Below are 18,452 nucleotides of genomic sequence, written 5' to 3'. Positions count from 1 at the left end.
CACTTGCTGATAGTGCTGGACAGGTTTGTCCCACTGAGGCAAAGAAGCGATGGTAGGTTGAAAGAAACTCGGGTGACAAGGGATGTGAAACATCTAGTCAAGAAGGAAGCTTACTTAAAGTTGAGGAAACAAGGATCACACAGGACTTTCGAGGGTTACAAGATTCGCCAGTAAGGAACTGCAGAATGCACTTAGAAGAGCTAGAAGGGGGTATGAAGAGCCTTGACAGGTAGGATTAAGAAACACCCTAAGGCATTTTATACTTGAGGAAAAAGAGGATGGCCAGAGGGAGGGTAGGGCCAATCATGAATAGTGGAGGGAACTTGTGCCTGGAATTGGAGTAGGTAGGAGAGGTTTTTTAATGAATACTTTACTTCATTATCCACTACTGAGAGGGGCCTTGATGTTTCTGAGGACAGCATTAAACACACTGATGCTAGAACAGGTTCATGTTAGGAAGGAAGATGTGTTGAAAATCTTTAAAAACATAAGGATAGATCAGTCCTCTGGGCCAGATGGATACACCCTAGGTTACTACAAGAAGCAAGGGAAGAGATTGCTGCACCTTCGTTGATGATCTTTGCATCCTCACTGTCCACTGGAGTAGTGTCAGATTATTGGAGGGTGGCAAATGTTATTTCCTTGTTCAAGAAAGGAAATAGGGATAATCCTGGGAATTACAGACCAATCTTACCTCAGTGGTGAGCAAAGTATTGGAGAGGATTCTGAGAGACAGGATTTATGATTACTTGTAAAACCATAGTTTGATTCGAGATAGTCAGCATGGTTTTGTGAGAGGCAAGTCATGCCTCACAAACTTTATTAAATTCTTTGAGGATGTGACAAAACACATTGATGAAGGTAGAGCAGTGGATGTGGTGTACATGGATTTTAGCAAGGCCTTTGATAAGGTACCCCCTGATAGGCTCATTCAGAAAGTAATGATGCATGGGATACAAAGAAATCTGGCTGTCTGAATATAAAATTGGCTGGCCCATAGAAGACAGAGGATAGTGGTCGATGGAAAGTATTCAGCCTGGAGCTCGGTGATCAGTGGTGCTCCATAGGGAACAGTTCTGGGATCTCTGTTCTTTGTGATTTTTATAAATGACTTTGATGAAGAAGTGGAAGGGTGGGTTAGTAATTTCTGATTACATCAAGTTTGGTGAAGTTGTTGTAGGTTGCACAGGGACATTGACAGAATGCAGAACTGGGCTGATATTTTACAGATTAAATTCAACCTGGAAAAGTGTGAAATCATTCATTTTGGATGGTCAATTTTGAATGCAGAATACAGGGTTAAAAGTAGGATTGTTGGCAACACAGAGCAATAGAAAGATATTGGGGTCCACGTTCATAGATTCTTCAAAGTTACCAGCCAAGTTGATAGGGTTGTTAAGAAGGCATATGGTGTGTTTGCTTTCATTAGCAGGGGGATGGAGGTTAAGAGCCACAAAGTTATGCTGCAACTTAAGTAAGTCCTGGTTAGACCACACTTAGAATATTGTGTTCAATCTGGCTGCCTCATTGCAGGAAAGATGTGGAAGCTTTAGAGAGGGTGCAGAGGAGATTTACTAGGATGCTGCCTGGACTGGAGGGTACGTCTTATGAAGAAAGGTTGAGGGAGCTAGGGCTTTTCTCATTACAGCAAAGAAGGATGAGAGGTGACTTGAGAGAGGTGTTCAAGATGTTGAGAGGCATAAATACAATGGATAGCCAGAGACTTTTTCCCAGGGCGGAAATGTCTATCATGAGTGGGCGTAATTTTAAGGTGACTGGAGGAAGGTTTAGGGGAGATGTCAGAGGTAGATTCTTTACACAGAGAATGGTGACTGCGTGGAATGCACTGCCAGCAATGATGGTAGAGTCAGATATATTAGGGACATTTAAGCGATTCTTGAATAGGAACATGCAAGATATTACAATGAAGGGTATGTAGTTCAGTTTGATCGTAAAGTAGGATAAAAGACTGGCACAACATTGAGGGCTGAAGACCCTATATTGCGCTGAACTGTTCTATGTTCTATATTTGTACACCCTATTCAATTTAGTGATTTTAGCTTGACATATTGCAGATTAGGTCTCTCAATGTGGTTGCTGCCGTCCCAAAAGAGTCTTCCACATTTGAGTTAGCTAGAGGCCAGGGTTCCCCATTGATGGTGGGGGTGTATGCCATCACTTCAGGGCTGCTCTGATGATTATCTCAGAGCTATAAATAGCACCTGGTCATGTCAAGCACATTGGTTTTAATTAAACTAAACTTTAACAAAAATCTCTCTTTGGGAATTTCCATATTCATTCAGTATTCTTTGAGAAGCTAGGCCATTATACAAAATAATAAATCTATCACCCCCACATCCTTAGAATGAAAATACTTCCATCCTAAGTGCTTTTAACAAAAAAAGCATGCTGGTAGGACAGTTAAAAGAATTATTTAATGATACAGAAAATGCAGAGTCAGAAACGTCACAACAAAGGCAAACTTGGCAAATCAATTTGACCTAGAAAATTGCTTTTTGATTAAAGACCAAGAAACCAATTGGTTCTGAAAATTTGTTCTCTGTTGATAAATTATGTACATGTTCATTGAATTCCACAGAAGAGTTTGTTCCCAGGGCATTTCTCATTTATCTGAATGAAAATGTAAAGCTAATCTAGTCCATTGGAAATTCTTGACTGCAGCTAGTCTTGTGAGTTTATACAAAGGCCCTTAGAAGTGCTCAAAGCAGTGCAGAATCCTTCACCTTACACTAATCACTGACAGAATATTGATGAAACAGAGTTTTGAGGGTCCTTTATTCAAAAAAAAAGCTTCCTTCAAATGTACTATATTCATAACATTATGATCTTCATAGAGACCAATACATTTTAAAAAGAGATTGAAACTACCAATTAAAAGTTGAAAGAGTAACTCAAATGTCATATTTTAAAACTTTTACTATAACAAATGAATATTGAGTATAAGCTGTTTCTTTTTTTGTGGCAATTCTAAGTAACATCTACAGTCATCACAAACTGCATTGTCCTAAGTTACAATCCTTATAACCAACAGCCCAAAGTTGCCCCCAGCTTTGAATGGATTCCTGAATTCCTGGATCTGTATTTCAATGAAGAAGAACTTTGAGTGATTGTCTCTAGCCCTTTTCCTCCGTTTTCACTGTGTTTTTTTTACATTAGCAACAGCAGTAAAGCCTGTTTCAAATCATGTACTTCTCACTTGCCCTGACATAAAAAAAATCACCCAGAATCCATGGAGCAATTTGTGTCTCTTCGACCAGAGACCATCTCTCCCCCATTTTTACCAAATCATCATCATTGCTGCTAACTGTAAGAAAACCTGTTACACAATCTCAAAAATGGCCTCTTTTGCCTTCTTCATCAAAATTAGGTGAAAAAACATTTATCTTTCTTCAATAAATGCTAATTTCGCCAATGTTGCTACTAAACATTCATTCATCTTGGAAGTAAACAGAAAGTTTAAACCACAACTCTATGCACTCTGATACCAATTCCACCCTGCTGCAGATTTGGTAGATTCATTCCATTGTGAACTCATCTCCAAGTGTCTTCTTCCCAGTGAAACAATTTCAGTTTTTCTTTAAACTCTAACAATCAAACACCCAGATATATTTCAAGCAGACTGCAGAAGTAGTGAGACAACTTCCTACATTTACCAAAACTCTAAAGAAAAAGTCCAAAAACATCTCAATATTATAAAACACAACTGTAATATTGTTAACATTGCAACACATCTGAAGAATTCCTAAAAGCATTTTACATGGAATCATCAAAGTTAATCAATGAGATCACCTTCAGTTTAAGGATTGCTTGATGACAATGGCCCTCTTGTATATCTCAACTCATGTTCTCACGGTAAGGATAAAGCTCTATGCATATATTTCCACATTAGAGAGACTGCTGGTTAGATCAGTTGGCTGGACGGCTGGTTTGCAACGCAGAATAATGCCAAAAGTGTGGGTTCAATTCCTGCACCATCTGAGGTTACCATAAAGGACTCTCCTTCTCAACTCTCCCCTTGCATGAGGTCTGGTGACCCTCAGGTTAAATCACCACCAGGCATCTCTCTCTCTCGCTCTCACCCTCACTCTAATGAGAGAGCAGTCCTAAGGTCAAATAGGTCTATGGCAATTATACCCTTTACAAAAGAGTAAAGAAGTGCACCTGGTCATTTAACTATTAACTGTAATAAAATATTTCCTGTTCATACTTTCAAAGTAATTTAAAAACGATTCCATGCTAAAAAGTTTAAGTTCAAAGATTTGATTTGCCAAGACTTCTTTTTGAAGAGTTCTTATAACTATAAACTGTATAAAACCACTTGCAAGAAATCTTTACCTCCGTCTTTAGTTACTGTATATAAAAGTCAATGTGTCTTCATATTGATTTGATATTGGCAGTGTATGGTAATAAATAATTTTACAAATGTGTAGAATATCAATTATTTATACAGACCTCTGAATGTTAACAAGGTGAATAAATATTTTGAACTTTTTTTTCCAATACCAGGTTCTTAAATTAGGCATTTCAAACAGTAATGTACAGAAATTAAGAAAACAAGCTATGGATAGTGTATGTGACAAGTGTAATCGCTAAATGTAATGAAGACAGCTCAGGAAAATCCTAGATCCAGCAAGAGTGGTGGTAAGGGTGTCATAATTGCACTCAATAACTGTGTTTGTGATTATGTATGGGCATATATAAAGATATTTTTATGAATAAAGTATATGTTGACATAAAAAAGAATCTGTTTCCTTGATATGCTACTGTATAGAACCAAAAAGCACCTGTGACCATATATAGATATACTTTTTTAAAAAAAATCCAAATATGATTGAAATTTTTAAAACTCACTCAATCCCTGAGCTTGAGGGAAGAAAATTCCTTCCCGTAACAAGCACCAAATGTCTCTTCTTGCTGAAATAATTTAGGAATGTGAACATGTGGGTGGCACAGTGGCTCACTGGTTAGCACTGCTGCCTCACAGCGCCAGGGACCTGGATTCATTTCCGGCCTCGGGCAACTGTCTGTGTGGAGTTTACACATTCTCCCCGCGTCTGCATGGGTTTCCTTCGGGTGCTCCAGTTTCCTTCCACAGTCCAAAGATGTGCAGGCTAGGTGAATTGGCCATGCTAAATTGCCCATACTGTTAGGTGCAGGGGTAAATGTAGAGACATGGGTCTGGGTGGGTTGCTCTTCAGAGGGTCGGTGTGGACTTGTTGAGCCGAAGGGCCTGTTTCCACACTGTGGGGAATCTAATCTAATCAGATGAAGTTGTCCTTGTCTTGGCTATAATGTCATTCCTACATTTTACCTGCGATCATTCAAATGCCAATAAGTTACACAACATATAGTGTATTTAAAGTAGTAAGACATCCAAAGGCATACTTTCAGACAAACATTTGACTCAGAGACCCAGGTGATGCAAGAACAAGTGAGCAAAAGCTTGTTCAAAGGTGCAGATTTTAAGGAGCATGTAGATTGAGAGACAGGTAGACATTCAGACAGGTTTAGGGAGAGAATTCCACAATTTCAGCAGATGAAAGCACTACCATCCATGAGGGAACAATGGAATTCAGAGATGCATATGAGGCCAGAGAGATCTCAGAGGGTGGTTAAATGAGACAAAGAAAGAGATATGGAGGGATAAAGCCTTGGAGGAATTTGAACACAAGAATAACATTTTAAATCGGAGATGTTTCTGGACCAGGAGTGAGTACTAAGGAAATGGGTCAACTGAACTTGTACAATTTAAGGTACGGCAGCTGAGTTTCCACACAGCTCACTTTATGGAAAGTGCAAGTTGGGAGGTTATGCAGAAGGATATTGGATTTGTTGAGCCTGGAAGTGTCAAAATCACAGTCAAGGGGATTTGCAGCAGATGACATAAGGCAGGGTGGAAATGGACACTATTACATATCCAGAATTAGGTAATCTTAAGAATGGCAGGAATGATCAGAGGTCCCTTTAAGGTCATATAGTAAACCAAAATTGCAAAATGTCTGGTTCTACCTCTGATACTGGTCAGTGAAAGGGATGGAGATGGTGGTGAAGAGTTTACCAGAAGTCACATGACACCAGGTTATAGTCCAACAGATTTATTTGAAAACACAAGCTTTCAGAGCACTGTCCCTTCGTCAGGTAAAGTCACCTCACCTGATGAAGGGGCAATTATCAGAGAGCCGTGATTTCAAATGAACCTGTTCGACTATAACTTATTGTCATGTGACTTCTGACCTTGTCCACCCCACTTCCAACATTGGTACCTCCACATACTGGTCTTCCCAAAAGTTAACTGCAGGAAATGTTTGCTCACCATAGCTAGGTGTCAGACAGCAGTGTAAAAAATCAGAGACATTGGGATGAATCCTCGGAGGAGACACAACCACATTGGAAAAGCACTGCCATTCCTTTCTACTGAAACCTTCCCAGGACCTTGTATTTCTGGCTCAAACATCTGTAACGCCTCTCAGCGAGTACACAATCAACACGGCAGGCCAAACCATGACCCACTTTTTACAGCAGTAACAGCCATTTTCTGGTGTTTAAAGATCCAAAGCCTGTTTGACAGAGAAAGAAGGCAAGTCTGTCAGGTAAGCAAGTGAAGAGGGTACACTGCCAAGCGAGTAGTGAGGTAGGGTGACAGGGAAGTGTCTGATGGTGTAAAGTATAGTGTGTCAGCTCAACAAATCCAATATCCTTCTGGGAGGTGATGGAGTTGGGCAGCAGGTAGGTTGGCAATGTATTAGGGTGACAAGTGGGCAAAAGGGTAAAGATGGAAGAGAAGTAAATAAAGGAGGGTAGGTCAGGCTTTGAGAGAGAGGCTCGGGTTAGGGGTTCCAAGGTTTGGGTGTGCCGGAATCGTGTTGAAAGAGTTCTGTGGTGATCTGTTTTACAGTAAGCCAGAAGCTAAGGCAGCTTTTAATTCCTGTCTAACTATTCATAAGACTAAGTCCAAATCCTCAAAGTCTCCAATTCAGAATTCAGGATTTTTTTTTTAAGCGGTTTCAGACGTTGAGTGTTTGCTCATCAAACTTTCAAAGTAATACCATGGAGTCAGTGTATCAGGATTTCTAAGAGATCATGCAGTGCTTCCGTCAGATGTATCTGAACTATCTAGGCCAATGAAGAAGTTAGGGAAGTGGTGCTGAACGTGAGCTAGGTGCAGCTTGTGTATGTGTGTTTTTGGATGATATCCCAAAGCAGCAGCTTGTCATTAAGAAAAAAAATTGGGAGTTGGGGGATAAAGGTAGATCCTTGAGCTGTCAACATACGTGGAGAACTAAATCCCAGAATGAGTCAGTGATTTCAGGAGGGAGGCTTCAAGGTTAAACAAGTACAAATGAAGGTTAGGAGAATGCGAGAACAACTTATCTAAAAATGTAATTTTTGTTTGCTTTATTAAACAATAGTGAAACATGTAGAAGGCATGATGTCTGATCAAAGACAGAGAAGCTGGCTTGCTTTAACTTCAAAAATGGAGAGCAAAGTATTTTTCAACCTCTGACTAATGTGAAAAATCTGCTGAAAATTCAGCCAATTTGTTAGATCAAATACAGAGAACTAATCAAGGAAAGACTGCAGTTATACTATTTTTGTAATGGCAAAGAAAAGACCAAACCTAAGCAGCCAAAATCTAATAATAAATGAAAAGTACCGTGAATCACATTGAACAATTCAACACTCAATCTGACGTTTCAGTAACAGCAAAAGAAAAGCTTACAGTAGCTGATACATTTTTCACTTCTAGATTTTAGATCCCAAGAAAAGCAACCCAAACATGAATATTCCAGCAAAGTTGATGTTTGAGTGCTAATCTCCCAATTACTCAAAACTGGGAGGGTTGCAAAGTGAGGAAGTTTCGACATTAGATAAAACAACAAAGGTTTGCAGCTGACTTTTAAGGTGAAAAATAAGTTCAGTATAGCACAACACAAGCGATCATGTATTTTCTGCCCATTTTAAACCATACATGGCTCACCTTTCTGTTTACTTCGGTGTGTGTAACAGATGGCTAATCCATTAGTGCCCATTTTGTAACCTTGCCAAAGTTCAATTTTAACGTCTTTTAGCCTCCCAACAGATTCCATGAAATGCTCCACTGTTTTTCCTGCAGTGTTATTTAGTGAATGCTATACTGGGAAATCCAGGCCATTCTGTGGATCACAATCACTCATTCTGAATTGAAGTTACACTTCAGTGTAAAAATATCTTCTCTGTTATATTTTATACTATTTTCTGTACAATCCAACCAGCTTTTAGACACATTGAGTTTCCACTCTGGATTAAGTAGGTCACCTTTGCTGTCACAAATAGTCATCAATCTGGTACAAGTTCCAAACTAATTTATTGATATTGTCAGTGCTTTCTTTCATGGTTTTTGTCATACTGTCAACAATGAAACAAATCTTAATGCAAGAAACCAATCTCACTGTTTAAATTGTTAATTTATGCCTCATCGAACTTAAGCAATCCAAGCTATTTTCATACTTGTTCCCCCATGCTAATTCGGAAATCTAATGTATTCACAATTGCTGAGTTGTTTTCTTGTTCAGGGACAGAAACCATTTTGTGTACATCTTAGTTACACTTACATGAAATGGAAAACACTAAATCATTCATGACATGAGCCTATCCAAAATAGCCAGAACTGAAAAATATTAAATTCTGGATTAGTGGTGCTGGAAGAGCACAGCAGTTCAGGCAGCATCCAAGTAGCTTCGAAATCGATGTTTCGGGCAAAAGGAATATTAAATACATGATCAGATAGAGTTAGTGATACTTTTCAAAAGGTGATAACTCAACAGGTAAATATTACCTCAGAAAATTAAACGGACAACTGAGGGGATACCCAGTTTGTCATGAGCAAGTGAAATAGGTGCAAAATGGCAAGTTGCACACATGAACCTATCAAAAGTGTTGATTTTTAAATTTCCATTTGAATAATGATACAAATTGTCAGCTGGCTCTGTATCTATTTTTATTCATTCTTTTAACATGCACCTTGTTCAAGGAGAGCTTTTGATACCCATCCTAAATTGCTTGACAAGATGGCGTTCACCTGCTTTCTTGAATGACAATAGTCAATGGGGTTCAGGGAAAGTCCTCCAGTGCTGTTAGGTTCAGAGTTTCAGAATTCTGAGATAGCAATCAAGAGGAACAATAGTACATTTCTGAGTCAGAATGGTATGTGATTCGACAGAAAACCTGCAGATGGTGTGTCCACATGTAGAGTCATAGAGTCACAGAGATGTACAGCACAGAAACAGACCCTTCGGTCTAACTCGTATATGCTGACCAGATATCCCAACCCAATCTAGTTCCCACTGCCCACACCCAGCCCAATTCCCTCCAACCCTTCCTTTTTGTATGCCCATCCAGATGCCTTTTAAATACTGTAATTGTACCACCTTCCACCACTTCCTCTGGCAGCCTATTCCACACATAAACCACCCTCCACGTGAAAAAGTTGCCCCATAGGTCTCTTTTATATCTTTCCCCTCTCACCCCAAACCTATGCCCTCTAGTTCTGGACTTCTCCACCCCAGGGAACAGACTTTGTCTGTTTACCCTATCCATGCTCCTCATGATTTATAAACCTCTATAAGGTCACCCCTCAGCCTCTGACACTCCAGGGAAAACAGCCCTAGCCTATTCAACCTCTCCCTATAGTTCAAATCCTCCAACCCTGGCAACATCCTTGTAAATCTTTTCTGAACCCTTTCACGTTTCCCAACATCTTTCTGATAGGAAGGAGACCAGAATTGCATGCAATATTCCAACAGTGGCCTAACCAATGTCCTGTACAACTGCAACATGACATCCCAACTCTTGTGCTCAATACTCTGACCAATAAAGGAAAGCATACCAAATACCCTCTTCAGTATCCTATCTATGTGCGATTCCACTTTCACAAGCTATGAACCTGCACTCCAAGGTCTCTTTGTTCAGCAACACTCCCATTAAGTGTATAAGTCCTGCTAAGATTTGCTTTCCTAAAATGCAGAACCTCACATTTATCTAAATTAAACTCCATCTGCCACTTCACAGCTCATTGGCCCATCTGATCAAGATCCTGTTGTAATCTGAGGTAATCTTCTTTGCTGTCCACGACACCTCTAATGTTGGTGTCATCAGCAAACTTACTAACTATACCTCTTATGCTCACATCCAAATCACTTATATAAATGATGAAAAGTAGTGGACCCAGCACAGGTTCTTGTGGCACTCCACTGGTCACAGGCCTCCAGTCTGAAAAGCAACCCTCCACCACCACCCTCTGTGTTCTACCTTTGAGCTAATTCTGTCTCCAAATGGCCAGTTCTCCATTTATTCAATGAGACCTAACCTTGCTAATCAGTCTCCCATGGGGAACCTTGTCGAACGCCTTACTGAAGTTCATATAGATCACATCTACCACTCTGCCCTCATCAATCCTCTTTGTTACTTCTTCAAAAGACTCAATCAAGTTTGAGGGACATGATTTCCTATGCACAAAATCATGTTGACTATACCTAATCGGTCCTTGCCTTTCCAAATACATATACATCCTGTCCCTCAGGATTCCCTCCAATAACTTGCCCACCGCCAAGGTCAGGCTCACTGGTCTATATTCCCTGGCTAGTCTGTACCACCATTCTTAAACAGTGCCACTACATTAGCCAACCTCCAGTCTTCCTGTGACTATTGGTGATACAAATATCTCAGCAAGAGGCCCAGCAATCACTAGCTTCCCACAGAGTTCGAGGGTACACCTTATCATGTCTTGGGGACGTATCCACTTTTATGCATTTCAATACATCCAGCACTTCCTCCTCTGTGATATGGACATTTTTCAAGATGTCACCATCTATTTCCCTACATTATATATCTTCCATGTCCTTTTCCACAGTACACACTGATGCAAAATACTCGTTTAGTATCGCCCCCCTCTCCTGCAACTCCACACAAAGGCCACCGTGCTGATCTTTGATCCCTAGTTAACCTTTTGTCCTTATTGTATTTGTAAAAACCCTTTGGATTCTCCTCAATTCTATTTGCCAAAACTATCCCATGTCCCCTTTTTGCCCTCCTGATTTCCTTTAGTATACTCCTACTGCCTTTATACTCTTGAGGATTCAGTCGATCTCTCCTGTCTATACCTGACATATGCTTCCTTCTTTTTCTTAACCAAACCCTCAATTTCTTTCGTCATTCAGTGTTCCTTACAGCTACCAGCCTTTCCTTACACCTTAACAGGAATATACTATCTCTGCACTCTCGTTATCTCAGGTGCAATCCATCCTTCTTGTACAGGTCACTTCTACCCCAGAAGAGATTACAATGATCCAGAAATATGAATCCTTCACTCATACACCAGCTCCTCAGCCATGCATTCATCTGTTCTATACCCCTACCCTCACTAGCTCGTAGCACCAGGAATAGTCCAGATGTTACTACTCTTGAGGACCTCCTTTTTAAATTCCTGCCTAACTTTCTATATACTACCTTCAGAATCTCATCCTTTTCCCTTCCTTTGTCTTTGGTTCCAATGTGTACAACGACCCCCTGCTGAGCCCTCTCCCCCTTGAGAACATTCTGCACCCTCTCTGAGACATCCTTGATCATGGCACCAGGGAGGAAACACACCATTCTGATTTTTTGCTGCTGGCCACAGAAACATCTGTCTGTGCCTTGGACTAGAGAGTCCATGCTATATTCCCCTGAGAATTCATCACCCCCTACATTTTCCAACATACTTGTTTAAAATGGGGATAGCCACAGAAGATTCCTGCACTACCTGCCTACCTCTCTTACCTTTCCTGGAGTTAACCCATTTATGTGACTGTATCTGCGACTTTTCTCCCTTCCTATAACTGCCGTCCATCACACCCCCTTGCTCTTGTAATTCCTCGTTGCCTCTAACTGTTGCTCCAACCAATCTATTCAATCTGATAGGATTCGCAACCAACAGAATTTATTGCAGGTATAATCCTCAGTAACACATAAACTGTCCCTAAACTCCCACATCCAACAAGTAGAGCATATCACTCTACTAAAGGCCATTTTTGCTTCCAATTTGCAGACCCAGGAAATAGCACCATCTTATTCCTCTTCAAAACACTGCTCCAGGCTATCTTAATACGTATGGCTTATATGTTTAAATTTAATCAACAGACATGTCTCAGTAAAACATATACTCAAGAAAGAACCCACTCTACTCACGATTACAGACTTACAGGAAGGCTATACTTAAAACTATTTACTTAGCTGTTTCTGTGCTGTGACTTCTCCCAAACAGGATCCTCCAAGATCAGTTGTGAATTTCACTGTTTGTTCATTTTCCCAGATGCACTCCAATGTCTAGCAATACATGAATTCAACAGCAAAGGCAGCAACTGTTCCTCTCCCTTTTAAAAGTGCCATTGTTTTGACTTTTTTTCCCACCAAAGTTACTTCCAGCTTTACCTCTTCTAAGGGAGCCCTGGCAAAATGTGACAGTATATCGTGCTGATAGCGTACGTTGTGCCAATACTGGACGGAGTAAATGTTTAATTGGTGTACACAATGTTAATCAGGCTGTATTGTCATAGAGTCATACAGCATGGAAACAGACCCTCCAGTCCAACCAGTCCATGCCGACCAAAATCCCAAACTAAACTAGTCTCATCTGTTTGCTCCTGGTCCATATCTCTCCAAACCTTTTCTATTCCTGTACTTATCCAAATTACTTTTAAACATTGTAATTGTACCTGCAATTATTTGAATGTCAAGTTTCTTGTGCCATTGTTGGTGCTAAAGTCATCCAAACAATTTTTTTTTACATTCATGGGATGTACTGACTGGGCCAGCTCAGTTCTAACTGCCTAGGGAGAAGTTAAGAGTTAACTACATTGCTGTGGGTCTGGAGTTACATGTAGGCCAGACTGGGCAAGGATGGCAATTAACTTCCCCAAAGGGCATTAGAAAACCAGATGAGACATGTCAATCAACAATGGTTTCATGATGATCATTAGATTCTTAATTCCAGAATTCTATTGAATTCAAATTCCATTGTCTGCTGGGGCAGGAATCAAAACTAGTCCCCAGCCTATTATCTGGATCTCTGTATTACTAGCTCATTGATAATACCACCAGCACCTCCCCCACGTGGAAAGCATTTCATCATCCATCTGACCAATGGCCATGGATGGTACACAGACTTTGGGGAGCCAGACCTTTAATTATTCACTACAGAATGCCCAACCCCTGACCTGATCTTGCAGCCACAGTATTTATATGGCTGATTCAGTCTAGTTCAATGACAATTCCCAGGAAGTCGATGCTGTGGGATTTAATGATCATGATACCATTGAATGTCAAGACAAGATGGTGAGACCCTCTCTTGTTGGAAATGCTTATTGCATGGCACAAACAATATTGACATTTCATAAGTGTGATTTGAAGATGTGGGTGTACTGTACCTTTAAGAGAGTTAAAAGCTTGCAGAATTACCTGACAGCAGCAAGGGTTCTGAATAAGGTGACAATATAACACTTGGTCATAAGCCAGATTAGCTGGTTGCCTGGAAACAACAAAATAGATTCCAAACAAGTTTGAATTTAATATATTGACAAACTTAAAAGCTGATGCTTTGAGAGTAAAAGACTGGGGGAAATTGAATAGTTGGGAGGAGAACTGACAAGCCAACTTCACTGGCAGACTACCTGGAGAATAGCTCTCTGACAAAGGTACCTTTTAAATCAGTAACCTGTGAAACAGAAATCCTTAAGAAGAAAAGATGATCCGACATCTAGCTGTTTTTTTTTGAAAAGTTGAATTTTGGCAAATCTTAATCGGGGGTTTTATCAGATGACTATTACAGAAGGGAAGGTAAAAGATAGGTTAGAGGAAGGAGTTGTAAATAGTTGTTAATTAATTATTCTCTGCCATACTTTAAGAAATAAAGTTGTTAATTTTTTACTTTAAATATTTCTTGGCCTCTCAAATTTTCACAGATTACTGCATGGGATAAATGTTTTCTGTGTTGTTGGTTTCATTAACCAGAAGGGTTTACCATGTTGTAACAAGCACAAACCTGAATGTTGTCTAGGTCTTGTTGTATGTGGGTAGAAACTATATAATTATCTGAGGAGCTGTACAAGATACTGAAACCTGTGCAATTAGCAATGAACACCTGTAACTTCTGGCCCGTACTGGAAGAACATTCATTGAAGGAACAAAAGATGGATACACTTGGGATACGCTCTCGAAGTCTCCTACAACAATATCTTGGAACTAAAATTATTGTTCTCTGAACCACAAACATCTTCCTTTATGCTAGTTTCATGCCTATGATTAATAGATTTCCCCTGATTCCTATGAAGTTCAACTTTGCCAGTTGGTCCTTGAAGCCATACCCAGTCAAGGGCATTCACTCTCACCCATCTTCTGGAATTTAACTCTTTTGTCTCCAGTTGACTAAGCTATAATGAATTCAGCAGCTGCAAATTATTTCCGAGTAAGTGCTGCTTGACAGAACCACGAACAATCTCTACTATAATGTCGCTTATGACCGAAAGAAGACTTATGAGGTTGTAATTGGCCAGGATTGGTTTATCCAGTTTTGTGTGGATCGGACATACCTATGCAACTTCCCATATTGCTTGTGGATGTCAGTGTTGTAGCTGTACTGTAGTTTTTTTTCCATAGTGTTAAAAATTGTGCCGTTAAATAAACTTGGCTTCTGAATGAAGAGGCCAAAATACAAAGTACTTAGGTGCCTATTTCTTTGAAAACAAGAGAAAATATCTTTTATGAAAAGAAATCAAGACCAAAATTTAAGATAGGAGATTAAAATGTAAGTAACAGGTTGCACTTAAATTCTATTTCCACCTTGACCAACATGTATCTGTCATTATATCCAGTACTTGGCTGTATATACACATTGCTATAAACTTGATATTCTATTTGTTTCAATTAATTTATAGTTCTTAAGTGGAGAGCAGATTAAACTTAAGTATTTGAAACCATTATTGATTCATTAACCACCATGTTAGATTTTCAAAATATTGAACCATAAGTTTGCTAGCTAACGAAAGCAGAATCATTTGAATTCATGGATCTTAAATCTTTACCCACAATTCAAATCAAGTCGGATGACCCAGACAAATACAAGAAATCGAGATTATGACCTCCATAAAGATATCAGGGATGCCAAGAGGTAGTACAGCACCAAGTTAGAGGCCCATACCTTGCAACAGACACCTGCTGCCTATGGCAAGGCCTAAACAACATAACGCGATACAAAATGAAGCAGAGCAAGATAGTGGACAAAGAAACATCTCTCCCTGATGCACTTAATGCTTTCTGTGCTCGGTTTGAGCAGAATGCCAGTGGCACGGTGACGCCTGCCTCGACAATGCCGGACACCTGTTCTCTCAGTCACCACTGCAGACATCAAATCAGTTTTCCTGGGAGTCAACCCACGGAAAGCAATGGGCACAGAAGGGGTCCCAGATGAGCACTTAGATGCTTTGCAGACCAACTAGTGGAGATATTCACTGACATCTTCAACCTCTCCCTCCGAAAAGCCAAAGTCCCACCTGCTTCAAGACCACCATCATCCCAGTACCTAAGAAAGCACATGCAACATTGCTTAATGACTACTGCCCAGTGGCTCTGACCTCCATAATCATGAAGAGCCTCAAGAGGCCAGTCATGGACCATATCAACCCCAGTCTCCTAGCCTGCCTCAATCCCCTACAATTTGCCTACCGATGTAACAGGTCCACAGAAGATACTTTCTTCCTAACCCTGTACTCACCCTTGGAACATTTGGACAACAAGGCCACTTTTCTCGGATTCCTGCCCATTGATTACAGCTCCACTTTAAACACCATTATCCCCTGCATCTGATCTCAAAACATCGTGACCTCAGTCTTGGCTCTGCTCTCTGCAACTAGATCCTCAGCTTTCTGACCTACAGACCACAAATCAGTGAAGATAGGTAACTGCATCTCCTCTACACTAACACTCAACACTGGAGCCCCCCCAAGGATGTGTTCTCAGACCCCTGCTGTACTCCCTATATACCCAATACTGTGTTGCCAAATTCCAACAACCGTCATCTAGTAGTTCACTGACAACACCACTGTACTAGGATAGATATTTAATAATGACAAATCAAAATACCAGAACTGAGAGAGAGGGCTTGGTGGTGTGATGCAATGAGAACAACCTCTCTCTCAATGTCGGCAAAACGGAGGAACTAATTGTGGTGAGTGAAATGTTACACCCACAAATTCAGCACAACTCAATCTGTAGCACCTACTACAGAAAGATTTTGACTTGATCGGAATACTAAATTTCCTTTCCATTTTGGACAATGTACAGCATGCAATTCCATCTTCAACTGCTTCCATGTAGCCATCAACCTCCAATCATTGGCCATTGTGATCTCTAAAACAAATGGCAAACGTAACACAATGCAGCCCCTACCTTCTCACATCTTGTAAAATGCCAAGCCTAGTTATATACTTAATTACGCTCCTGAGAGTTTTAAATTAATACCCTGATTGGGGGTAGGGTGCATGGAGATATTTGATCTGTCATTTCTAATATTTCACTGAACCTTTTGTGGAAGTGCCAGATTTAATATCTTCATATCATTAATCCAACTTCTAGACCTGGCTAGTTTGATGCTATCGTTCTCATCACTCTGTAAATGTTCTGACTGTACACGTTTTGCATTTTGATGGCATGTCCCAAATATGAAAAAGCAGTATGAAAAAATATACAGATACATTAAGCTACAATATTGCATTCAATATAACACAGGAGAAAAAAGATAGCATTGAGCCAGCAGAAAGTGAGGACTGCAGATGCTGGAGATCAGAGTCGAGAGTGTCGCACTGGAAAAGCACAGCAGGTCAGGCAGCATTCGAGGAGAAGAATCAACATTTCGGGCATCGGCTGATGCCCAAAACGTCAATTCGCCTGCTCCTCAGATGCTGCCTTACCTGCTCTGCTTTTTCAGATAGCATTGAGCTGAATGATATTAGTTGCAATACATGCATCTCATGTTGGAAGAAATCAATGTGGAAGCATATTAATGTAATTAATTTAAGTTGAAACATAAGAGCTGACCCAAAAGAAATGCAATTAAATTTAAAAATAAGAAATGAATCCCTCAATGATTCTCATTTTCTTGCACAGACATCTTTACTTCGACACACACTCGGTGTCCTGTTACTGTACAAAGATTAACTGCTTCTTGTGTACACAATTAATAATTTAAACCTCATTATCTTTCTCCTTGGGTGGTTCTGCTCACCCTGATAATACATTGCTATTTAATTAGAGTTACAACATCATCTCTTCTTCTGAAATGATTCACTTATGTTCTGATATCAATGCACAAATACCAGCAGTTCTCTGACACTTTGCTCAAGTTTCCAGGTTGCAAAGGTGAACTGAAAACTACCACATCAGTAGAATATTTGGCTGGGGACATCAGAGCTGAACTTTATCCAGTCCTCATTGGCACATATACCAATAGGGTTCAATGATCAGCAAACAAAAAATAGTAGTTCTGATTTAATTTTTTTAAATGTACTCCAAAGATGTGCAGGTCAGGTGAATTGGCCATGCTAAATTGCCCGTAGTGTTAGGTAAGGGGTAGATGTAGATGTAGGGGTATGGGTGGGTTACGCTTCGGCGGGGCGGTGTGGACTTGTTGGGCCGAAGGGCCTGTTTCCACACTGTAAGTAATCTAATCTAAAACAGAGACACGAAACTGAAAATGTGTTGCTGGAAAAGCGCAGCAGGTCAGGCAGCATCCAAGGAGCAGGAGAATCGACATTTCGGGCATGAGCCCTTCTTCAGGAAACGTCGATTCTCCTGCTCCTTGGATGCTGCCTGACCTGCTGCGCTTTTCCAGCAACACATTTTCAGCTCTGATCTCCAGCATTTGCAGTCCTCACTTTCTTCCAGAGACACGAAGGTCAATTACCAACTGCCCTGACTGACAGCAACTAAATTGTAGAGAACACAAATCAAACCTAGAATCTCCCTGGTAATGTGCACTGCAGTATGTGCATTTATTGATTGGACAGCCTATAAATTATCACTTCATTTTTGTTCTTAGTTTTTATCAGCATTAAAAGCACCAGAAACTATTAAAAATATATACTTGTGTTCAGGATGAAATAATCAAGTTAACTATTTGAAAAAAAAGCTGAACTAAATATAGTTATCAACCAAGATTAACTGCCAAGAGAAAATTTCATTGTGAAACTTTTTAAGCTTTACCAGAAACATTCACATCAAAGTATTTTATACAGATTATGAAGAAGTTCAGTTCCTGTTTTAGAAGATTAATGTTCCACTTCAACTAAATGTAGCTGGTTTTGCTCGTGAAATTTTAAGTTCAAAAGTCTTCAAATTAACACTGATGTCTTATGCAATAGAATAAT

At 40.0% G+C, this 18,452-nt stretch overlaps 1 protein-coding gene across 4 annotated transcripts in view; it reads right to left on the bottom strand.

Moving 5' to 3' along the window:
- The window catches only part of LOC140483843 (microphthalmia-associated transcription factor-like), a 293,041-nt gene that overhangs the window by 101,433 nt on the left and 173,156 nt on the right, over positions 1 to 18,452 (bottom strand). The window lies entirely within an intron of this gene.

Source organism: Chiloscyllium punctatum, chromosome 12, assembly GCF_047496795.1.
Source record: "Chiloscyllium punctatum isolate Juve2018m chromosome 12, sChiPun1.3, whole genome shotgun sequence".
In the NCBI taxonomy this organism is placed as follows: Eukaryota; Metazoa; Chordata; class Chondrichthyes; order Orectolobiformes; family Hemiscylliidae; genus Chiloscyllium; species Chiloscyllium punctatum.
This window is presented reverse-complemented; position numbering and strand designations above follow the sequence as displayed.